The 24892-nt window shown below is 43.5% G+C and overlaps 1 long non-coding RNA gene across 1 annotated transcript; it reads right to left on the minus strand.

Moving 5' to 3' along the window:
• Positions 1-20: 20 nt before the first annotated feature.
• LOC122900439 lies at positions 21-24839 on the minus strand. Its single transcript, XR_006383225.1, has 2 exons — positions 23329-24839; positions 21-665 (listed from the first exon to the last, which is right to left on the minus strand). It is a non-coding gene; the product is annotated as an uncharacterized LOC122900439 (long non-coding RNA).
• Positions 24840-24892: the final 53 nt, after the last annotated feature.

The raw sequence follows: 24892 nt of genomic DNA on the forward strand, positions 1-24892 counted from the left end.
ATAGACGAACACCAACCAGATAAGAGCAAAGCCTATTTATTCAGAGCTTGTTACATCAAGGGAGTCAGTCAGCCATGGTCACTTGTTCTCAAAGAGACTGAAGGTCAGGCAGAGGGGTGGGAAGGCTTTATTTATAGCAGGAAAAAGGGAAGGATTCCGATGTGCCTTCTCTGCAGGCTGTCTGCCTGGGTAAGCTGTAAAGGCAGGTACCTAGAAGCCAGGCATCCTGTGTGACTGGTTGGGGGTGCGTATTTGGCCATTTACTGTCTTCCACATTGTTTGGCTCTAAGTTGCATTGTGGACAAAACTTGGGGAAGTTGACCGTTCTGGCCATTTTGAGCCAATTGTTACAGAAAGTTCACGTTTCGCTTTCTGAATTGTAACTAGAGATAGTCTTCTTACAGATGTGACCTATGGATAGCCTGGGTGTTTTCTTGTTGATGAGGAGTTGGTTTGCTGGGCAGGTTTCTGCAGGTCATGGGTCGGAATTCTGTTTTTCCATCTGCTCTGGCCACTGCCTGTGTGTTCAGTCTCTTAGTCCATGGTGCAGATCAGTCTCTCGTTGTCTCCTCTTTCCCTCCCTTCAAGATGGGAACATCTTGGGGTGGGAGAATCATCACCATTCTGATCTCCTTCATTCAGCAGCTTTCTGGCAAAGGCCTTGGCTGTGGGAGGAATCTTGGTGAGAGGTGCAGGCTGAGCAGGACTGGCCAGACATCTCTCATGGGATTGGTTCTGCAGGGGGATTCTCAGTTGGGAAGGCTTTGTAGTCAGTGTGGTGCTTCAGGAGTGGGATTGCTATAGATGGGAACTGGGGAGAGACGGGGTGGGAGAGACTCTTGGAAGGGAATACGACGAGGCAGGGGCAGGTGGAGGGGCCTAGGGTAGTCACTTTCTCTCTGCCGCTGGGAGGCAAACATGGCATATGCATGAAGGTGCTGTGTGAGTTGTGAGTTGTGTGAGCGTGAGGGAAGGCGGTGGGAATCGCCTGGAAAGGGCCTCTCTCAAAACAAGGAGACTGAATGTACCTAGGCAGCAATAATCGTAATACCAGCAGAAGGGTTCCTGGCTGGCTCAGTCATAGAGCATATGACCCTTAATCTTAGGGTTGTGAATTCAAGCCCCACGTTAGAGCCTGGTTAAAAAATTAAAAAAACAAAACAAACAAACAAAAAAAACCTACCATTTACTGAGTTGAGGCCGCTGCTCTGAGCCTGGCAAGAACCCCTATCACAGTCTGGTGAGGTAGTTACTATTATCATCTACATACTGCGGGTGAGATCCCTGAGGCACAGACAGGCCAGTTAAGGAACTTGCCCTAAGTGCCAGAGGAGAAAGTATGCTTAGATGTGTGCTTTGCACAAGATCAGCAACAATCATGCACCTTCAAATGCTGCTTCCTTTTTTTTTTTTTTTTAAGATTTTATGTATTTATTCAGAGACTGAAAAAGAGCCAGAGGGAGAAGCAGGCTCCCCACTGAGCAGGGACCCCGACATGGGGCTTCATCCCAGGTCCCTGGGATCATGACCTGAGTCGAAGGCAGATGCTTTACCATCTAAGCCACCCAGGCACCCTCAAATGCTGCTTTCTGATTCAAGGTCTTTGTCCACGATGTGCATTCCAATGCATCACTAACAATTAGCTATAATAAAAATCGGACCTCACTAAGTGTGAGGAAGCATCCTAACATTTGCAAGTATTAACTCATTTAATCTTAGTATATCAGCCTCTGAGGTAAGGAATGTGATTATCATTTCCATTTTATGGAGGAGAAAACTGAGGAGCTATGTGGCACGGCCTATGCCTCAGTCCCTGGGGTCTGCACATCTACCACCGTGCCACCACCTCCTGTCAACAAGCGGGACCATGACTCCTCCGCCATCAAGCCCTGACCCCCACAGTGCTCCACAGCTAGAAGTTAACCCAAAGTCAGTGCTTCTCGCCTTTCTGGACACTCACCCCAGAAAAACATGCATGTGCACACACACCCACACCCCTTAGGAAATTCACAGATACCCCCTCAAATCTTTCCATGGCAAGTGGGTGATAGGGGAAGACTATGGGGGTGAATGCTTCAGCCAGGGGGTATTCTGCAGTTTGGAACAAAAGAGGTCAACAAAAAGTCAAAAAAATTCAAAAATCTTTGAATTCTAAGAGATTGACTTTATTGAGAGAATGGAAATGAAATTCTACAGCTACTTTTATTTACTTCACTAGAAAACAGCCTGTTCAGGGCACCTGGGTGGTTCAGTCCGTCAAGCATCTGCCTTCGGCTCAGGTCGTGATCCTGGAGTCCTAGGATTGAGCTCCAGGTCAGGCTCTCTGCTTGGTGGGGAATCTGCTTCTTCCTCCCCCTCTGCTCCTCCACCCTCTCCCTACTTGTGCACACACGCTCTCTCTGTCATACTAATACATAAAATCTTTAAAAAAAAATTAAAATTAAAAAAAGAAAGAAAACAGCCTGTCCTGAGAGTCCCCATCTTTGGGTAAACTTAATTACCCAACATGTCTCACACATCCAGCCAGCTGGACACTGCTGGAGAAAATCTCTTAATTCTGCCGATTTATGCCAATGCACATTTATGGGGTCTAATCCCAGCTGGGTCTTTAACACAGCTTGGCAGCTCTTACTTGTACCAGATAAACACTCACACCCATGCTCACAATGGCCACTCCAACCCGTCTATAATGACTCTTTGAGCTTTAAGAGTTTTCATGTGTTAGAAGCACAATTGCACAAATTTTAATTCACATCCGCCAGGACTTTTATCCAGTTCCTCCCTCTGCTTGGCCTCTTGACCCTTTATTTTGTTTGTTTATTTGGATAATTATTGATTTAGAGGCTAACATGCCTGGCACTGGGCTGGGCTCTAGGCCCCTACCATGGTCTCTCTTCCCATGCAATTTACAGCCCAGAGAGAAGGACTGCCATTCCACATATAATTACAAATATGATGAGGGACACTAAAAGGAAAGTAGAGAGACTGTCAAATGTGTTGATATGGAGGTTTTAGGAAGGCCTCCCTGAGGAAGTGGCATTTCAAGCTGAGTCCCAAAGGATGACATGTCAGTTTGGAATGCTTTGGGTTGCACACAACAGAAAATCCTACCAACAGTGAAACCATAAAGATGTTTATTATTTCCTTAAGAAGCCTGGAAGCAGAGTTTCAGGGCTTTTAGTTGGCTCAACAATATCAAGGGCCATGAGTGGATATCCCTTCCTGTTTTTTCTTTCAGCCATAAGAGGGTTGCCATAGATTCAAGTGTGACTTCCTTACATAACATCATCTCAAAGCCCAAAAAGAGGAGAAAGGGCTCTGGTTCCCATGCAGCTCTCTTTCAAATGGGCACAAAAATTCATCCACAAATTCCCAGGAGTTTTCCTCTTGTGTTATTTTCTCCCCAAAATGGGTCATAGGCCCACCTCAGGCACAGAGAGAAGGGGTTTCCCTGACTGACTCAGACCAATCAGGATTGATCCCATAGCACAGTCAGGACCCCACCCTTCCTGAAGCTATTCCTGCCTGTTGGATCCCTCAAATCAAAGGGTCTACCAATTCTGGATTTGGACACCTAGCTATTATGTAAATAATAAATATGTTTGAATGCCAATAAAAATAAATTTTTAAAAGTCATCTTAGGAGAATGACAGAAGTAACAAGATCTGAGGAACTGCTGAATTGAGATGCCGAGATACTGGAGAGGATGGGAAAGTGGAGAAGTGAAGCCTCCTCTGAAGGCTTAATACTTAAGCCTTCAGGTTTTGTTCTGGAACAGTTTGAGCTGCAATTCTGGCAGCCTCCAGAGGCTTGTGGAAATATTTCAAAGTCAGGTGGTTCCAACTGCTAGTGCCCTCAGGAGATGGCAAAAGAATAAGTTCTCTTTAGAGGAAGACAATATTATCTTGAACGTCAGGGTGTTTCTATAAATAATTTTCTAAAACAATGTCTAATACACAAAGATAACCCAAGGATTTCAGCACAAGTAAGAACAGTAGGTACAGTAGGTAATAGAAATAGACTCACAGGGTCTCCAGATACTGAGATGACTAGCATAGATTACAAAACAATTATGCTTATTATGTTCAAGGAATAAAAGCCAAGGATGGAAAATTTGGTTGGGAAATAGAAATTTTTAAAAATGATATTGTAGGGGCATCTGGGTGGCTCAGTGGGTTAGGCCTCTGCCTTTGGCTCAGGTCATCGTCCTGGGGTCCTGGGATCAAACCCTACATTGGGCTGTCTGCTCAGCAGGGAGCCTGCTTCCCCCCTCTCTCTCTGCCTGCCTCTCTGCCTGCTTGTGACCTCTGTCTGTCAAGTGGATAAACGAAATCTTTAAAAAAAAATGATATTGTAAATATTAAACAGGAAAAAAATGTAAATTCTGGAACTTAAAACCCAGTACCCCAAATTAAGAACTGAGAGTTTTACCAGCAGGTTAGAGATAGCAGAAAGGAAAATTAATGAACTGGAATATATAGGTTAGAAGAAAATACCCAGAATGATGCATAATGGAGTAAAGAGAAAGAAAATGGAGAGGAGTGGGTAAGAAACGTGGATGTCATAATGAAAAGGTCTAAGAAGCATCTGAAAGGAAAGGAAGGAATGGACATAGGCAATATTTGAAGAAAAAAAATGGGTCAAAAATTTCCAGAATTGAAAAAATTAAAAAAAAAAATTAAAAAAAAATTTCCAGAATTGAAGAAACACATTAAATCGTACATTTAAAAATCTAACGAATCCTAAGCAGGAAAAATAAAAAAGAAACTCACTGCCTTATACATTAGTGAAATTGCAGAAAATCAAAGAGGAGAAAATAGTAAAAGCAGTCAGAATAAAACAGACAAATTACCTTTAAAAGCCACAAGATTTAGAGGACCCACACTTCCCTATTTCAGAACTTACTATGGAGCTACAGTAATCAAGCCGGTGTGGTGTTGGCATAAGGGTAGACACACAGGTCAGTGGAACAGAATTCAGAGCCCAGGAAAAAATCCTTACATTTAATGGCCAATTGATTTTCAACACCAGTGTCAAAAATTCAATAGGGAAAAAACAGTTTTTACAGCAATCAGTTCTGGGACAACTGTATATCCATTTACAAATAAATAAAAGTGAACCCCTGCCTCATGTAATATATAAATATTAACTCAAAATGGAACAAAGACCTAAGTGTAAGAGCTAAAAATATAAAAATCTTAGATGAAAACAAACACAGAAGTAAACCTTTGTGACCTCAGGTTAGGCAATGGTTTTCTAAACTTTTTTTTTTTTAAGATTTTATTTATTTATTTGACAGACAGAAATCACAAGTAGGCAGAGAGGCAGGCACAGAGAGGGGGAGGCAGGCTGCCCACCAAGCAGAGAATCCGATTCAGGGCTTGATCCCAGGACCCTGGAATCACGACCAGAGCGGAAGGCAGAGGCTTTAACCCACTGAGCCACCCAGGCGCCCCAGGCAATGGTTTTCTAGATAGGACATCAAAAGCATAAACAATTAAAGTAAAAATAGAGGGGGGGGGCGGCGCCTTTAATAAATAAATAAATAAACAAACAAATAAATAAAATCTTTAATAAATAAAATAAAATTTATTTTTAATAAAAAAATAAAAATAAGGGGCGCCTGGGTGGCTCAGTGGGTTAAAGCCTCTGCCTTCAGCTCAGGTCATGATCCCAGGGTCCTGGGATCGAGCCCCACATCAGGCTCTCTGCTCAGCGGGGAGCCTGCTTCCCCCCTCTCTCTCTGCCTGCCTCTCTGCCTACTTGTGATCTCTGTCTGTCAAATAAATAAATAAAATCTTTAAAAAAATAAATAAAATCTTGAATAAATAAATAAAATCTTTAAAAAAAGAAAGAAAAGTAAAATTAGAGGGGCGCCTGGGTGGCTCAGTGGGTTAAAGCCTCTGCCTTCGGCTCAGGTCATGATCTCAGGGTCCTGGGATCAAGCCCCGCATCAGGCTCTCTGCTCAACCGAGAGCCTGTTTCCTCCCTCTCTATCTGCCTGCCTCTCTGCCTACTTGTGATCTCTGTCAAATAAATAAATAAAATCTTTTAAAAAAAAAGTACAAATAGATTGATTAGACTGTATGAAAATTTAAAGCTTTTGTGCTTCAAAGGATATCATCAAGAAAGTGAAAAGAAAGGGCACCTGGATGGCTCAGTCAGTAGGGCATGCAACCCTTGATCTCAGGGTCATAAGTTCGAGCCCCATGTTGAGGGTAGAGTTTATTATTTATGATAATCGACCATATACTAAGCCATAAAGCTAGTTTCAACAAGTCTAAAGGATTAAAATCATTTAGCACTATTTAGCCACAACACAATTATGCTAGAAATAAAAAACAAAAGGACAGCTAGAAAACCCCAGAAAATTATTTGGCAATAAAACAATATATTTCTAAATAATTCATAAATTAAAAAAAATTTTAAATAATTCATGAATCAAAGAAGAAATTATAATAAAATTACAAAGTTTGAAATAAATAATTTAAAAACATTACATATCAAAAGTTGTGGGATACAAGCCATTCTCTTGATGGAAATTTATAGCCTTATACAGTTAGATCAGAAAAGAAGAAAATATGAAAATTAATGAACTAAATATGCATCAAAAAGTAGAAAAGAACAGCAAATTAAACTTGAAGTTAGAAATGGGGAAATAACAAAGATAATTGAAAGCATACATACACACAATAGAATAAAAATAAAACAAGTTGGTACTTTGAGAAGACTAATAAAACTGATAAACCTTTGGTGAAATGAAATAGAAAAGAGAGAGAGAGAAACAGACAGAAGGCTGGAATGAACCCTGTCAGGAATGAGAAACAAGGCATTACTAAAGTCCCCGCAGATCCTTGGAAGAAACCAAGAGAATATTATGAACTTTAAGCTAAAGCACTGGAAAATTTTTATGGAATGGACAAATTCCCAAGGGGAAAAAGATAGTTTATAAAATACCCAAGAAGAAACAGGAATTCTGAATAGACCAATAACTCAAAAGAGCTGAAACCCTAGTTTAAAAAATCTTGGTTAAGCATCTGCCTTCGGCTCAGGTCATGACTCTGGGGTCCTGGGATGGAGTTCCCTATCAGGCTTCCTGCGCAGTGGGGAGTCTCCTTCTCCCTCTGCACCTCCCCCCCATTCATGCTTTCTTCTCTTGCTAACTCTCTCTCAAAATAATAAATAATCTTTAAAGAAAGGTGGAAAAATATTTCCCTACAAACAGGTTCTAGGCCCACATGGCTTCATCAGCAACTTCTATCAAATATTTATGGTAGCTATAAGTCAATATTGTACAAACTCTTTCAGAGAAAAGAAGTAATTAATTTTGAGCCTAGTACAATGTCATACACACACACACACACACACACACACATTTTAAAAATACATGTATTTTTAAAGTTTTCAAAGAAAGAGAATATGGAGGACTTAGGAGAACTCTAAGCTCACCTTGTCCCACAGATACAACTAGATAACACATCAGTGTAAATCACCTAAAACTTTCTATATCTTACTATGTTTTGACGTCCTAGAAAAACCCTTTCCTGGCTTGGGAGAGATGGCAAAGGGCCCAGCTGAGAGCATCATCCAGGGCCGTCTCTCCTCTGTCTGACCCAGGAGGCAATAATCCTCTGCCTTAATCATCCCAGGGCCAGGTGCCAGGCAACTAGGGACCAACCCTGGAGCCCAAAGCTGGCCAAAATTACTCAACTAGCCAGTCCTACACCCTTCCCTGACTTTTCCCCAGAAACCCCTGTAAAGGCCTAAATATTCCCACATCCCACTGTTTTCTGCCACCCTGGTGTCTTTCCAATGTGGCCCTGTAAAAATTTATTTTTTTCTTTTAAGATTTTAATCATATATTTGTCAGAGAGAGATACAGTGAGAGAGGGAACACAAGCAGGGGGAGTGGGTGAGGAAGAAGCAGGCTCCCCGCTGGGCAGGGAGCCCAATGTGGGGCTCCATCCCAGGACCCTGGGATCATGACCGGAGCCAAAGGCAGACGCTCAACGACTAAGCCACCCACGCATCCCCCAATTTTTTTTTAAATTAGCAAAAGGTGGATTTGTGTCTGCTGTCTCTAGGACCTGTGCATTCTGGGGGCGCCCCCCGCTCTTTTCTGTCTCCTCTGTGGCTGCAGCTGACTGACCACCTCATATAAACCATAAACATAAAATATGTACTTTTTATTTATTTATTTATTTATTTATTTAAAAAAAGATTTTATTTATTTATTTGACAGAGATCACAAGGAGACAGAGAGGCAGGCAGAGAGAGGAAGGGAGGCAGGCAGAGAGAGGAAGGGAAGCAGGCTCCCTGCTGAGCAGAGCACCCGATGCGGGACTTGATTCTCAGACCCTGGGATCATGACCTGAGCCAAAGGCAGAGGCTTTAACCCACTGAGCCACCCAGGTGCCCCAAATATGTACTTTTTAAAAATATTTTCTTTATTTATTTGAGAGAGAGAGGGCATGAGAGAGGGGAGGATCAGAGGGAGAAGCCGACTCCCCGCTGAACAGGGAGCCCAATGCAGGGCTCAATCCCAGGACTCCACGATCATGACCCTAGCTGAAGGCAGATGCTTAACTGACTGAGCCACCCAGGTGCCCCAAAATATGTAATCTTTTTTTTTTTTTTAAAGATTTTATTTATTTATTTGACAGAGAGAAATCACAAGTAGATGGAGAGGCAGGCAGAGAGAGAGGGAAGCAGGCTCCCCGCTGAGCAGAGAGCCTGATGCGGGACTCGATCCCAAGACCCTGAGATCATGACCTGAGCCGAAGGCAGCAGCTTAACCCACTGAGCCACCCATGCGCCCCTGTAATCTTTTTTTTTTTAAAGATTTTATTTATTTTATTTGACAGACAGAGATGACAAGTAGGCAGAGAGGCAGGCAGAGAGAGAGAGAGGAGGAAGCAGGCTCCCTGCTGAGCAAACAGCTCAATGTGGGGCTCGATCCCAGGACCCTGGGATCATGACCTGAGCCGAAGGCAGAGGCTTTAACCCACTGAGCCACCCAGGCGCCCCCAAAATATGTAATCTTGATACCAAAACCCGATACGCTATGGAAGAAGAAAAATTACAGATAAATCTTATTCATGAAAAATGACACAAAAATTCTCAAGGAAATATTAGGAAGCTGAATTCAGCAATATGTAAAAAAGAATGCCACAGGGGCACTGAGTGGCTCAGTGGGTTAAGGCCTCCGCCTTCAGCTCGGGTCATGATCCCAGGGTCCTGGGATCAAGCCCCATATGGGGCTCTCTGCTCAGCAGGGAGCCTGCTTCCTCCTCTCTCTCTGCCTGCCTCTCTGCCTCCTTGTGATTTCTGTCTGTCAAACAAATAAATAAATCTTTAAAAAAAAAAAAGAATGCCACATCATGTTCAAGTTGTGTTTATTACAATTTTAGTAATGTAAGCTAAGTTTAATTTTTAAAATATCAATGAATGAATTCACCATGTTAACAAACCAAACAAGAAAAATCACAGGTCATCTCCATAGCTGCAGGAAAAATATTTAATAAAAAAAATTGACATATATTAATGATACAAAACTCTTAGCGAGGGTGCCTGGCTGTCTCAGTTGTTAAAGCATGTGACTCTTTATCTCGGGGTCGTGAGTTCAAGCCCTATGTTGGGGTACAGATTACTTTAAAAAAATAAACAAAACAAAACTCAACTCTTAATGAACTAGGACTGAAAGGGGACTTTCTTAATATGACAAAGGATACTACAAAGCACCAGTAGCAAACATCATGTTAATAGTGAAATGTTGAAAGCTTTTCCTTTGAGGTCAGTGATTTATTATGGTATAGCAAGTTACCTCAACACTTCGTAGACTAAAACAACAAATATATATATTATCTCATGGATTCTGTGCTTTAGGAATTTGGAAGTGACTTAACTGAGTGGCTCTGGCTGCAGTCAAGAAGGGAGCTGGGGCTATAGCCATTTGAAGACTTGACTGGGGTCAGAGGACCCCTTTGAGGCCACTCACATGACTGTTAGCAGGAGGCCACAGTTCTTTACTTGTTGGCTGGAGTCCTCAGTTTCTCATCATAGACCTCTTCTCACAAGATGGGAAGTGGCTTCCCCTAGAACTAGTTTCCATGAGAGAGAGGCAAATGTCCCCATGTCTTTTATGTCCTAGTCTCACAAGTGACATACCCTTACTTTTACCACGCTCAATTGGTCACACAAACAATATGAGGGGGGACTACATGAGGGTGTGAAGACCAGTAGAAGGTATTGACATTGAGGGCCATCTGGAAGGCTGGCTACCACACAAGATCAGGATGCCCTTATCTCCACTTCCCATCAACATTACTTAGAGGTCTATCCAGAGTAGTAAAAAAGAAAAAGAAGAAAGAAAGAAAGAAAAAGAAGTAAAAGGCAAAATGATTGGGGTACTGGTTGGCTCAGTCAGTACTGCATGCAACTTTTGATCTCAGGGTCATGAGTTTAAGCCCCATATTGGGCATGGAGCCTACGTTAAAAAAAAAAAAATGCAGGGGCAAAAGGATTAGAATGAAGGCGTAAAAATATTGATATTTACAGAGAACGACTATGTGTGTAGAAAATCCCAAAGACTCCACATCTTTCCCTCTCATAGCCAACCCCAGGGTGCCGAAGTAACAGCTTTCACCTTGCTCGTCACAAGCCAATTCCACTGACAGCACGTTCCACTAAGGGGGAGATAAAGATCCTCAGGGGATGGTCAAGGTTTCTCTGTAAAAAATGGAAGCTATGTCAAGAAAACAAGAAAGGGTAAGTCTTCAGATTAAAAAAAAAAAAAAAAAAAAAAAGACTTTTTTTTTTTTTTTTTAAGATTTTACTTATGTATTTGACAGAGAGAAAGAGAGAGACAACACAAGCAAGGCTGTCGGTTTAAGTGTCTGTTTTCAGCTCAGGTCCTGATCCCAGGGTCCTGGGATCGAGCCCCACATCAGGATCCCTGCTCAGTGAGGAGCCTGCCTCTCTCACTCCTTTTGCTGCCGCAAACCCTGCTTGTGCACTCTCTCTCAAATAAATAAATAAAATCTTACCCCCAAAAGAACAGTTATGTGCAAGGCCTTATGTGGATATGTTTCCATTTCTCTTGGGTAGATACCAAAGAGTAGAATTTCTGGGTCATATGGTAAATATGTTTAGCCTTTTGAGAAGCTGTCAGTTTTCCAAAGTGACTATCATTTTTTATTCCTGCCAGCAATGTTTGAGGCTTCCCATTTCCTCACACCTTGCCAACATTTGCTATTGTCTGATTTTTTAAATTATAGCCATTTTGGTGGGTGTGACAAGGTTTGCACATAGTTTGGATTTCCATGTCCCTATCATTAATGATACTGAGCATGTCATCATATTCTTATCAGCAATTTTTATACCTTTTAGGTGAAATGTCTATTCAAAATTTTGCCCATTTTCTAATTGGATTGTTTGTTTTATTACTGAGGTGTGAGAGTTCTGATATTTTCTTCTGGATATACACCCATGTTATTTTTCAGCAGAATTGTCACTTTTTTGGGGGGGGGAGAAAGAGAAAGAGTAGCATAGGGGCTGAGGTAGAGAGAATTTTTTTTTTTAAGATTTTATTTATTTATTTTATAGAGATCACAAGTAGGCAGAGAGGCAGGCCGGGGCGGGGGAAGCAGGCTCCCTGCTGAGCAGAGAGCTCGATGTGGGGCTCCATCCCAGGACCCTGAGATCATGACCTGAGCTGAAGGCAGAGGCTTAATCCACTGAGCCACCTAGGTGCCCCGAGAATCCTTTATTTTAAAAAAAAAATTTTTTTTTAAATTTACTTGACAGAGATCACAAGTAGGCAGAGAGGCAGGCAGAGAGAGAGAGGAGGAAGCAGGCTCCCTGTTGAGCAGAGAGCCCGATGTGGGGCTCAATCCCAGAACCCTGGGATCATGACTGAGCAGAAGGCAGAGGCTTTAACTCACTGAGCCACCAAGGCGCTCCCCCTTTTTTAAGATTTTATTTATTGGGTGCCTGGGTGGCTCAGCTGGTTAAGCAACTGCCTTCAGCTCAGGTCATGATCCTAGAGTCCTGGGATCGAGTCCCGCATAGGGCTCCAAGCTTGGCAGGAAGTCTGCTTCTCCCTCTGACTATCTCCCCTCTCATGCTCTCTTTGTCTCACTCTCTCTCTCTCAAGTAAATAAATAAAATCTTAAAAAAAAAAAAAGATCTTATTTATTTGACAGAGAGAGACCTAGCAAGAGCAGGAACACAAGCAGGGGGAATGGGAGGAGAATCAGGCTTCCTGCAGAGCAGGGAGCCTGATGCAGGGCTTGATCCCAGGGCCCTGGGATCATGACCTGAGCAGAAGGCAGTCGCTTAAGGACTGAGCCACCCAGGCGCCCGCAAAGAGAGAATCTTAAGCAGTGCAGCGCAGCATGCAGAGCAATGTGGAGCTTGATATCATGACCCTGAGATCATGACCTGAGCCAAAATCAAGAGGTGGATGTATAACTCCTGGGTATTTACTCCAAAGATACAAATGTAGTGATCTGAAGGGGCATGTGCACCCCAATGTTTATAGCAGCAATGTCCATAATAGCCAAACTATGGAAAGAGCCTAGATATCCATCAACAGATGAATGGATAAAGAAGATGTTACACACACACACACACACACACACACACACACAGGAATATTATGCAGCCATCAAAAAGTGAACTCTTGGGGCACCTGGGTGGCTCAGTGGGTTAAGCCGCTGCCTTCGGCTCAGGTCATGATCTCAGGTTCCTGGGATCGAGCCCCGCATCGGACTCTCTGCTCAGCGGGGAGCCTGCTTCCTTCTCTCTTTCTCTGCCTGCCTCTCTGCCTGCTTGTGATCTCTCTCTGTCAAATAAATAAATAAATAATCTTTAAAAAAAAAAAAAGTGAACTCTTGCCATTTGCAATGACATGGATGGAACTAGAGGCTATTATACTGAGCGAAATAAGTCAACTGGAGAAAGACAAATATCATATGATCTCCATGATATGAGGAATTTGAGAAACAAGACAAAGGATCATAAGGGAAGGGAGGGGAAAATGAAACAAGACGAGACCAGAGATAGAGACAAACCATAAGAGACTCAATCTCAGGAAACAAACTGAGGTTTGCTGGAGTGGAGGAGGTTGGAAGGAATGGGGTGGCTGGGTGATAGACACTGGGGAGGGTATGTGTTGTGGTGAGCACTGTGAATCATGTAAGACTGATGAATCACAGACCTGTATCCCTGAAACAAATAACACATTATATGTTTAAAAAAAAAAAAAGAGCTGTATACTTAACTGACTGAGCCACCCAGGTGCCCCTTTAGCCATTGAATTTACAGGAATTTGTTATAGCAGCTATAACAAATGAATACAGATAGCATTAGTCTAAATTTTTTAAAAATTTTATTTATTTAACAGAGACAGACAAAGAGAGTGTGAGAGAGAGCAAGCACAAGCAGGGGGAGTAGCAGAGGGAGAAGGAGAACCAGGCTCTCCACTGAGCAGGGAGCCCGATGCGGGGCTCAATCCCAGGACCGTGGGACCATGACCTGAGCCGAAGGCAGATGCCCAACGAACTAAGCCACCCAGGTGCCCCTTAGTCTAAAACTTTAAAAAAAATTTTTTTTAATTTATTTTAGAGGGACAGCATAGTGGGGAGGGGTAAGGGAAGAGGGAGAGAGTCGTAAGCAGACTACACATTGAATGTGGAGTCTGGGTCTTTATGTGGAGTGTGGGTCTTTATCTTATAACCCAGAGATCACAACTTGAGCTAAAACCAAGAGTCTGACCCTTAACCAACTGTGTCACCCACGTACCCCTCTAAATTTTTATTTAAATTTAATATTATAGGGCGCCTGGGTGGCTCAGTGGGTTAAGTCGCTGCCTTCGGCTCAGGTCACGATCTCAGGGTCCTGGGATAGAGCCCCACATTGGGCTCTCTGCTCAGCTTGGTGCCTGCTTCCCCCTCCCTCTCTGCCTACTTGTGATCTCTCTCTCTCTGTCAGGTAAATAAATAAAATCTTAAAAAAAAAGTCAAACATGGAATACTATCAAGCCATCAAAAACATTCATATTTTTGCAATGACATGGATGGAACTAGAGGGTAATTATGCCAAGCAAAATAAGTCAACCAAAGAAATACATTATATGATCTCATTCATATGTGGAATTCAAGAAACAAAAGGGGATCATAGAAGAAGGGAAGGAAAAATAAAACAAGACAAAATCAGAGAAGGAGTGAAGCCATAAGAGACTCCTAATCATAGGAAACAAACTGAGGGTTGTTGGAGAGGAGGGGGGGCTGAGGGATGGAGTAACTGGGTGATAGACAGTAAGGAGAGCACATGATATAACTAGCACTGAGTGTTATATAAGATTGATGAATCACTGAACTCTACCTCTGAAGCCAATAACACATTATATGTTAATTAACTGAATTTAAATTTTTTTTTTTAAGATTTTTATTTATTTATTTGACAGAGAGAAATCACAAGTAGATGGAGAGGCAGGCAGAGAGAGAGGGGGAAGCAGGCTCCCTGCTGAGCAGAGAGCCTGATGCAGGACTCGATCCCAGGACCCTGAGATCATGACCCGAGCCGAAGGCAGCGGCTTAACCCACTGAGCCACCCAGGCGCCCCAACTGAATTTAAATTTTTAAAAATAGAAAAATATTTAAAAAGTCAAACCCAAAGAATACAAAAACACTAATTCAAAAAGATATATGCACTCCTATGTTTACTCAGCATTATTTATAATAACCAAATTATGGAAGTAGCCCAAATGTCCACCAATAGATGAATGAGGGCTGCCTAGGTGGCTCAGTCAGTTAAGCATCTGCCTTCAGCTCAGGTCATGATCCCAGGGTCCTGGGATCAAGCCCTCCATCAGGCTCCCTGCTCAGTGGGAAGCCTGCTTCTCCTTTTCTCTCTCCCTCTGCCTCTCCTTCTGCTTGTGCTTGCAGGCACTCTCTCTCTCTCTAATAAACAAAATCTTAAAAAAAAGAACATTCTATAAAAAATAGATGAATGAATGTAGATGTATATGCACAGGCATGCACACACACACACACACACACACACACGGGAGTATTACTCAGCCATAAAAAAAGAATGAAATCTTGCCATATGCAACAACATGGATGGGTCTACAGAGTATAAAACTAAGTGAAATAAATCAGAATCAGACAAATACCACACAGTTTCATTCATGTGGAATTTAGGAAACAAAACAAATGAACAAAGAAAAAAAAGACAAACGAAAAGTATACTGTTTCTTTAAATTTTTTTTATTATGGGAGGGGTGCAGAAGGAGAGAGAGTATCTTAAGCAGGCTCCACAATCAGCACAGAGCCTGACAAAGGGCTCATCTCATAACCCTGAGATCATGACCTGAGCCAAAATCAAGAGCCAGACACCTAACTGACTAACCCACCCAGGCATCGTCCAAAAAACCAACTGCTAACTATGGAGGATAAACTGATGGTTACCAAAGGGGAAGTGCGTGGGAATGGATAAAATAGTATACTTATCATGATGAGCACGGAGTCATATCGAGAATTGTTGAATCACTATATTGTACACCTAAAACTAATATAACACTTACGTTAACTATCCTGGAATTAAAAAAAAAAAATCAAATGGGACAGATGAGAATAATTTCAATAATCTACTTCATTTAACACAATATACCCCAAATATCATTTCAACATGTAATCAATGCAAAAATTATTAACAAGATATCTGAGATACATTGCGTTCTTTTTTTTCATGCAGAGTCCTTGCAATCTGGTGTTCCTTACACTTACAGGACTACGGCAGTTGAAACCAGCCACATCTCAAGTACTCAATAACCACAGTGACTGGTGGCTACTTTATTGGACAGCATGGCCAGCTACTAAACTGGAAAGACACGGAATAACCATTCAGAAAAAGATTACAACAATGTGGGCTTTCTGCTTTTCATACTTACATAAAATACTCTGTACAGACTATTCTTAACGTTTGATACTGATCATTAAACAAGAGCCAAGACACTCTTCCCCCCCCCCAATACACTCTTGAAAAAGAACTATGGGGGAGGACTGCCTTATAGATACCAAAATTTGTTATAAAGCTACAGACTGGGAGCGCCTGGGTGGCTCAGTTGGTTAAGTGTCTGGCTTCGGTTCAGGTCATGATCTCAGTGTTCTGATGTTGAGTCCTGAATGGGACTCTGCACTCAGTGGGAAGTCTGCTTCTCCCTCTCCCTCTGCCCCTTCCCCTGCTTATGCTCTCTCTCTCAAATAAAGTCTTTTTTTTTTTTTTTTTTTAGATTTTGTTTATTTATTAGAGAGAGAGAGACTGTGAGCATAAGCAGGGGGAGCAGCAAAGGGAGAGGGAGAACCAGGCTCTCCGCTGAGGAGAGAGCCGGATGTGGGGCTTGATCCTAGGACCCTGGATCATGACCTGAGCCGAAGGCAGATGCTCAACCCACTGAGCCACCCAGGCAGCCCTAAATAAATAAAGACTTAAATGCAAATTAAACCCAATACAAACAAACTTACCAGAATAGCTAAATACACAACCTTAAGAGTTGGTAAGAATGTGTAAAAGGAACTCTCAAACCCTGCGGATAGGAATAAAAATTAGTACAACCACTTTGGCATTATCTCGTTAGGCTGAGGAGACTCTGACTCAGTCATCCAACTCCTAGCTCCCCTGTACACCCAAGAGAAATGCACACATTTTTTTAAATTTTAGCATACTGGAAATAGCCTGAAATTGTAAACAAGCCAAATATCCATCAACAGTAATACAGATAATTGTGGTATATTTCTAAAAGGAATTCTATGAAAGTTAATGAACTATGGTATATGGAAAAATGTGAATGCATGCTTAAAAAGCCAGACATACAAAAAATATGATCTAATTCCATTCTTTTTTAAGTTTTTTTTTTTTTAATTGACAAAGAGAGATCCACAAGAGGCAGAGAGCCAGGCAGAAAAGAGAGGGGGAAGCAGGCTCCCTGCTAAGCAGAGAGCCCAACATGGGGCTTGTTCCCAGGACCCTGAGATCATGACCTGAGCCAAAGGCAGAGGCTTAACCCACTGAGCAACCCAGGTGTCCCTCCATTCTTTTTTTTTTCTTTTAAGATTTTATTTATTTGACAGAGAGAGAGCACAAGTAGGCAGAGTGGCAGGAAGAGGGAGGCGAAGAAGCAGGCTCCCCACTGAGCAGGCAGCCGGATGCGGAGCTGGATCCCAGCAGCCTGGGATCATGACCTGAGCTGAAGGCAGTCACTTAATCGACTGAGCCACCCAGGCGTCCCTCTAATTCCACTCTTATGAAGTCCCAAAATGGGTAAAATTAAGTGACTGTGCAGTCTTCATAATAGCAAAAAGGTGGAAACATTCCAAATATCTATCAACAGATGAATGGATGAAGAAAATGTGGCATATCCATACAACAGAATATTATTCAGCCATAAAAAGAAATGAAGCTCTGCTACATGCTATAACATGGATGAACCTTGAAAACATTATGTTAAAAGAAATAAGCAAGATACAGAAGTACTTCCAATTTTTTTTAAAGATTTTATTTATTTATTTGACACAGAAAGAGATCACAAGTAGGCAGAGAGGCAGGCAGAGAGAGAGAGGGAAGCAGGCTCCCCACTGAGCAGAGAGCCCGATGCAGGACTCAATCCCAGGACCCCGAGATCATGACCTGAACCAAAGGCAGAGGCTTAACCCACTGAGTCACCAGGCACCCCAGAAATAATTCCATTATTGAAGTACCTGCATGAGGTTACTAAAATAAGCAAAGTAATAGAGACAGAAAGAGGATGAGAAGTTATTAAGGGCAGGGAGGAGGTGGCCAATAAAGCTTAAAAAAAAAAATTAAAAAAAAACTAAATGATTGCTACATTTGTGGTGAGCACAGCACAAGGTATAAACTTGTCAAATCATCGTGCCATACACCTGAAACTATGCAACAGTGTGTGTCAACTCTATTAAAAAATAATTTTTTCAAAATGCCAAATGTTTGTTAAAAAACAAAAACCCATGGGGCGCCTGGGTGGCTCAGTGGGTTAAAGCCTCTGCCTTCGGCTCAGGTCATGATCGTCCTGGGATCGAGCCTCACATCAGGCTCTCTGCTCAGCAGGGAGCCTGCTTCCTCCTCTCTCTCTGCCTGCCTCTCTGCCTACTTGTGATCTCTGTCTGTCAAAAAAAAAAAAAAAAAAAAAAACCCAAACCAAAAAAACCCAGAATGGTGCCTGGGTGGCTCAGTCTGTTAAGAGTCTGCCTTCAGCTCATCCTGGGATCGAGCCCTGTGTAGTGCTCCCAGCTCAGTGGGGAGTCTGCTTCTCCCTCTCCCTCTGCCTGCCACTCCCCCTGCCTGTACTCTCCCTCTGCCTGCCACTCCCCCTGCTGGTACTCTCTCTCTGTGAAATAAATAAATAAAATCTTTAAAAAAAACAAAACAAAACAAAAAAACAAAAAACCAACCAACAGGGGCGCCTGGGTGGCTCAGTGGGATAAGCCGCTGCCTTCGGCTCGGGTCGTGATCTCAGGGTCCTGGGATCGAGTCCCGCATCGGGCTCTCTGCTCAGCAGGGAGCCTGCTTCCTCTTATCTCTCTCTCTGCCTGCCTCTCTGCCTACTTGTGATCTCTGTCTGTCAAATAAATAAATAAAATCTTAAAAAAAAAAAAAACCAACCAACAACCAAAAAACCCTAAATGACTGTTTTTAGGATTCATATTTAGGTGGAAAAAATATAAAGAAAAAGCAAGGGGTGCCTGGGTGGCTCGGTGGGTTAAGTCTCTGCCTTTGGCTCAGGTCATGATCTCGGAGTCCTGGAATTGAGCCCCACATCAGGCTCTCTGATCAGCAGGGAGCCTGCTTCCCCCTCTCTCTCTGCCTGACTCTCTGCCTACTTGTGATTGATCTCTCTCTGTGTGTCAGGTAGATAAAAAAAATCTTAGGAAGGAAGGAAGGAAGGAAGGAGAAAGCAAGTAAATGATTACAATAAATATGATGACAGGAGAGTCGTTCCTTTACAGGGGTGAGGAGCTTGAACAGAAAACAGCATTCTGGAGGGCTTTTTGGATGCTGGCAGTGTCCATGTGCTTAAACCTAGGTGGTTGTTGCAAGGAGTTTCACTTTATAATCACCCACTGAACTACACATTTATTTTCAGTACAATTTTTAAATGTGTGTTATTTTACAAAAGGCTTTTTTTTTTTTAAATTTAAAATTCAGCAAGACCAAGGTATTAGGGGATTGGAAGATGGCTTGTTTAGTAGGCAAGAGATGTCTTGCCACAGAGGTACAGAGCTTACCCGTTTTACAGAGAGGGGAACAGAGTTCCATTCAGAAGACAGCATGCCAAAGCCCCCCAAGTACAAAAGAACATGGAGAATCTGAGGAACTGAAAGGTAAGCAGCCGAGTTCTGAAGGGGCCTTCAGAAAAAGAGGGAAGAGGTATATGTGATTAAGTCTAAGGACTGCAGAGGCCAGATGGTGGAAGGTTGGGCAGCCAAATGGTGGTGTGTCAGACACTGTTGTAAGGGAACAGTGGGATATCACTGAGGTGTATATATATGTATTTAGAGAATGAGAGAAACGGGGAAGGGGTAGAGGGAGAGGGAGAGAATCTGAAGCAGGCTCCATGCCCAGTGTGTAGCCCTATGCAGATCTTGATCCCAGGACTCTGAGATCAGGACCTGAGCTGATACTGAGAGTGAACACTTAACCGACTAAGCCACTCAGGAGCCCTATCACAGAGATATTTTAAAGCAGTGAAGTGACCTGATCACACCAGTTAGCAGGTCATTCTGCCTGGACTGTGGAGAATGGAATGGACAGCACCAGGAGACCATTTAGGAAGCCACTTCAATAATCGTGAGGGTTGGGGCAACTGGGTGGCTTAGTGGGTTAAGCCTCTGCCTTTGGCTCAGGTCATGATCTCAGGGTCCTGAGACTGAGCCCCACATCAGGGCTCTCTGCTCAGTAGGACCCTGCTTCCCCCTCTGCCTGCCTCTCTGCCTACTTGTGATCTCTCTCTGTCCAATAAATAAATAAAATCTTTAAGAAAAAATAATCATGACAGTTGGTGGAAGCTTGGACGAGGGTGAAGACACTGGAGAGGTGAGGAATACAATGTCCTTGGGCCTTGTGTTCATTTCACAACTTTGTTCAACTACATGTAGCACTATCTCCCCATTTTTTTTTATGAAGTTAAAAATATCGGGGCACCTGGGTGGCTCAGTGGGTTAAAGCCTCTGCCTTCAGCTCAGGTCATGATCCCAAGGTCCTGGGATCGAGCCCCGCATCGGGCTCTCTGCTCGGCAGGGAGCCTGCTTCACCCTCTCTCTCTGCCTGCCTCTCTGCCTACTTGTGATCTCTGTCTGTCAAATAAATAAACAAAATCTTAAAAAATTTATCTTAATGTTATACTGTATATCCTATGACATACTGTACCCTACCATATAAACTTGTATATACATCTTGGGTACAGAGTTATGAACACAAGACTACGGCCACTGTATTTTCTGAGTGGTTTAATGGATTTTCAAAGGTTATGTTGACTATGTAACTTCTGCCTTAAGTACTGTCTTCAGAACCTAACCTTGGTGTAAGGGACAACTCCACTGTTGATGGATTTAAGAGGTATTTAGGAGATTTGGTGACTGACTGGAATAGAAGGAAGGAGGAAACTGAAGAATGATATTCCCAGATCTCTTGCCTAAACAATTGGGGCCCACTGGGGCAGGAACAGCTGGAGGGTAGAGATGATCACTTATTTTTCTCAATATTTCATGAAAAATTTCAAAAATGCAGAGAAGTTGTCAGATTGTATAGTGAATATGCATATACCTACTGCCTAGGTTCTACAACTCACTTACTATTCTATCTTCTTTCTCAGATCTTCCCACATACCCAGAGGAGTTCTAAGCTGAAATCTGTTGTACCTAAGATATTTCCAAGTGTCATATCTAGTAAGCTACTGGTCTACAGGACAGAAGTACATTTAAAGAGCATGCTGCACATGCGGCCTCCTCTTCTTCACCTCCCATTCATACTCAATTCCCTAGAATTGAGCTTTTAAAAAAAAGTTTATTTTTAAATAATCTCTACACCTATCGTAGGGCTTGAACTCACAACCCTGAGATCAAGTGTCACATGCTTTTCCAACTGAGCCAGCCAGGTGCCCCTAGAATGTGGCTCTTTTTTTTTTTTTTTTTAAGATTTTATTTGTTTATTTATTTGAGAGAAAGAGAGCAAGCTCAAGTCGGGGAGAAGGGGAGAGGGACGGAGGGCAGAGGGACAAGCAAACTCCCCGCTGAGCAGGAAGCCTAACACTGGGGCTTGATCCCAGGACCTAAAATCATGGCCCGAGTCAGTCAGATGCCCAACTGCCTGAGCCACCTAGGTACCCCTAGAATGTGCTTTGTTTTAAGATTTTATTTATTTGACAGAGAGGGAGAAAGCACCAGCAGGGGGAGGGGCAAAGGGAGAAGCAGGCTCTCTCTGCTGAGCAGAGAGCCCAATATGAGGCTTGATCCTAGGACCCTGATATCATGACCTGAACTGAAGGCAGACGCTTAACCGACTGAACCTCCCAGGCACCCCTAGAATGTGGTTTTAACATCTCCCTTCTGAAGGTGCTTTTAAAAAAATTTTTTTTTAAGATTTTATTTATTTGACAGACAGAGATCACAAGCAGACAGAGAGGCAGGCGGGGGGTGGGGGAGAAGTCAGTCCCTGCTGAGCAGAGAGCCCAATGCAGGTCTTGATCCCCGGACCCTGAGCTGAAGGCAGAGGCTCAACTCACTGGGCCACCCAGGAGCCCCCTGAAGGTGTTTTCACTAAGACACTGATTACTTTAGTCTCCAAAACTGAACTCGTTATCATCCTCCTGTAAAACCTGTTCCTCCTTCTGTACATTCTACCTTACAGGTACCCGATCCTCAAGTTTGGGAGTCATTTTAAGATACCTCCGGCATCAAGCAGGGTCTGTCAGTCCCATCTCTTAAATATCTTTGTTTTTCTTTTTTAAGATTTTATTTATTTATTTGACAAAGAGAAAGAGAGAGAGAGAGAGAGAGAACAAGCAGGTGGAGTAGCAGGCAGAAGGAAAGGGAGAAGCAAGCTCCCTGCTGAGCAAGAAGCTGGATGCGGGATTCCATCCCAGGACCCTGGGATCATACCTAAGCCAAAGGCAGTCACTTAACCAACTGAGCTACCCTGGTGCCCCTCTTAAATATCTTTAAAAGATATCCTCTCTGTCTTCATCCCCTGTACCATTAAAGTTCTGGATCTCAAAATTTTATTGCTATCGAAGAACTACAATTTCAACCTCCGAACTGTCCCCATCTCTATTCCTTCTCTGGCATATCTAGTCATGTCTACCTGTCTATCCAACTAATTTACTTTTTTTTTTTTTTTTAAAGTCTGTTCACTGGGGCACCTGCGTGGCTCATTTAATTAACCAGCCAACTCTCCATCTCAGCTCAGATCTTGATCTCAGAAATGTGAGTTCAACCCTCGCACTGGGCTCTAAGCTGGGTGTGGAGCCTATTTAAAATAAAATTTAAAAGTCTGTCACATCACTTTTCATTTACAATCTTCTTTTCAAATTTAAATTCAATTAGCCAACTTATAATACATCATTAATTTCATTAACAATCTTTTACAGGTGCTTATACCCAGGTTGCGCGACTTCCATAGTCCTTCAAGATCTGCCAGAAAGCCTGACTAAGCCTAAATTCACCACCTCCCGCCTAGTGACCCACCCACACCATTTTTACTACTTATTAGCACTTCAAATATACCAACCACACTTTTTGAAACTTACTGCCTCCTCCACAAAGACTTCCCTGAAAGCTAGGCTAGGTGGCTCCCACAGAATCCCAAGAATATATCTATCATTAGACATACAAGTCTCCACAGATATAAAAATCTTTGGGGTCGGTGCTTTAGTCATCTTTATGGCCAGAATACTTAGACTCATTACCTAAGAATACTCTGCCTAACACAAAACACTGTTTACTTTAGGGGAGCTCTGCATATATCCAGTATTTTGTACACTCTCCCTTTTCTTTCTTGCAAAATCCTACTCAAGCTTCGATTCCTTCCTGAAGCTTCCCGGGTCCCTCCAAGTACTTAGGGGGCTCTGGCTCCTTTATCCCCTGCGCCCGAGCTTAATAAATTATATCTTAATATTTTTATCTGTACAACTAACTGCCGTAAATGTTAACACTCTTTTTCTGGTACGTAACCGCACTCTTCAATACACGGCTAACTACCCTGATTCCTAGAGAGAATGACTTCTTTTAACTCTCACCTCACGATGCTTACCACGTATTTAGCACCTGAGCGGCTTTCATCGCGGCTCACTATCGCTGTCCCGGGCCCCTCCTGGTCCACTCCACAGGCCTTAATCTTCTAGCGGCTGGGAGGGCGGTCCTACCTTTCTGACTGCCCCACCAGCACTTGGAGGCGCTGCGCGTTGCAAATGCAGCCGTAAAGCATCTCCGGGAAGCTCCTGAAGAGACAGAGCCCTGTAGAGATGTTCCTGCGGCGTATCCGCCCGCCCTTCCTTGAGTCACGGCTCCGCCTTCTCAAGTCCAGCCCCGGGCTCCGTGGCAGGAACACGTGAGCGGTGAAGGGGAAGAGTGGGCGTGGCCTCTCCCTGCCTGGTCCCCGGATCTCAGCGGCCGCCGGAGGATCGCGAGACCGCCGCCCGACGCCCGCGCAGGCGCAATAATGCCCTCCGAGCTTGTGACCCTCAGCGAGAGGCCGCAGTGGCCGGCACAGGGGCGGGACCCACGCGGCTCTCTTGCGCTCTTTGAACCCGGTGCTGACAGACAGTCAGAGGAGCGGCTAAGACGCAGCATGGTTAGAAACGGCCATCCAGCGGAGGATGCATAAGTAAATAATAGACCTGGGAGAGGGAAGTACCAGGTGTCTTTTGGGAGCTGCAGGATTTCAGCTTGTTTCTATATGGGTCAGGACGGCAGTCAGTGCCTCATCCTCCTCCGCCGTAGCTGGGGCCAGGGAAGTCCCGCTTTTTGGAGACTTGTCCTGGCGACAGAATCACAGAGGACTTGTCCTCGCGAGTCTTCATTTCTATTCTTTCGGCTCCGGTTTCTTGGGCAGCCTCTAAGGGCTGAAGGGTCTTGGCACCCTGTGGTCCAACCCCCTCCCCTCAGGCATGGGCACGATACTCTCCAAACTGGACTTCCAGGTTCCTGCTTGTCTGTCTACAGACAGGCAGGTTGGAAAACGCAAATCTGAACACCACCTCTGCTTGAGGCTGCCAGTGTCTTCGTGGGCAGAGGCACCAGAATCCACTTTATTAAGCCCTTGCTGATGAGGCATTCGTAGGGACCTCCTGCTTACCATTCCATCTACATCTCCAAAGGAGACCACCACAGCCTTAGGCCCCTCTCAGCCTTGTGTTTCTCTGCCAGAACCATCCTGCCTGGGTTGTACCTAGCCGTTGCACCTTCTGTTTCTCCTGGAGGACCTCTTACCTCAACCCCACAGACTTTCCCAGTGTACTCATATTGCCCTCAAACCTACGCCCATTTCCGACCGCCTTATCTGGTACCCGGAGAATACTGGCAATCTGGCATTACAACACCACTTATCACACCTGCTATGCTCCTGGGATATGAGCAGCTTGACAGAAGGGGTGCATGCTTTCTGGATGTGTATCCCCTGGTCTAGCATATAGCATACTGTAAGTGTTCAGTAAATGGATAGTGATGAATCAAGGTGTGGACTCCAAGGATCAAAAGTGAAAATTTAAAAATGTCAGGGTAGGGAGTGCCTGGGTGGCTCAGTCAGTTAAGTGTGGGACTCTTTTTTTCAGCTAAGGTCATAATCTCAGGGTTTTGAGCTACAGCCCCACATCAGG

The sequence above is a fragment of the Neovison vison genome, chromosome 2 (assembly GCF_020171115.1).
Source record: "Neovison vison isolate M4711 chromosome 2, ASM_NN_V1, whole genome shotgun sequence".
NCBI classification, from domain to species: domain Eukaryota; kingdom Metazoa; phylum Chordata; class Mammalia; order Carnivora; family Mustelidae; genus Neogale; species Neogale vison.